The sequence below is a fragment of the Haplochromis burtoni genome, unplaced genomic scaffold (genome assembly GCF_018398535.1).
Source record: "Haplochromis burtoni strain Fernald_Lab_line unplaced genomic scaffold, NCSU_Asbu1 Contig_624, whole genome shotgun sequence".
NCBI classification, from domain to species: Eukaryota; Metazoa; Chordata; class Actinopteri; order Cichliformes; family Cichlidae; genus Haplochromis; species Haplochromis burtoni.
In genome coordinates this window covers 274,199-274,821 of record NW_024582985.1, presented here as the reverse complement: position 1 = coordinate 274,821, position 623 = coordinate 274,199, and positions in this window count along the sequence as shown.

Genomic DNA, 623 nt, shown 5'->3' with positions numbered 1-623 from the left:
ACTCAAGTTTCAGATGTGGAGAGTCTCCGCACTTGTAGCATTTGTTACTTTGTCTCTCGCTATATTGCTGTTGTGTTTTGACAGTTTTATTTTTGAACATGTTGAACTTTGTTTTGTCGTGCTTTTTTATCACTCTGTCAATTGCATTCACATTTACTTGCATCACGTTTGTTTCAAAGCTGACTGTTGCTTTTAGATGTCTTCTGACGGCCTGGCCATATTTATAGCTTTATCCAAGTTCAAGTCTTTTTCCATCTGCATGCGCTCAGACAGCCTCGTGTCAACCAAGCCCACCACTATTCTGTCTTTTATCAGCTCATCGTGGAGCGGTCCGTAGTTACAGTGCTCTGCTAATGCATGAAAGGCAGTCATGAATGCATGAATGACGAAATCTCTCGAAGCGACGGACCCATCTTGTCCATTCATGTGGTTTGGAAAAATCAAAGGGCTCCGGTGTTCTGGCAAACCATCCTACCCGTTGTTTCTGCGCATGTGCACAACACAAAATTAAGTGGCGAACCATCCTACCTTTGTGAATATTAGCTAGAAAAATATTGTGATGGCTAAAATTAAGTGGCAAATCATCCTACCATTGTGAATGTTACCTATAAGCATATTATAAC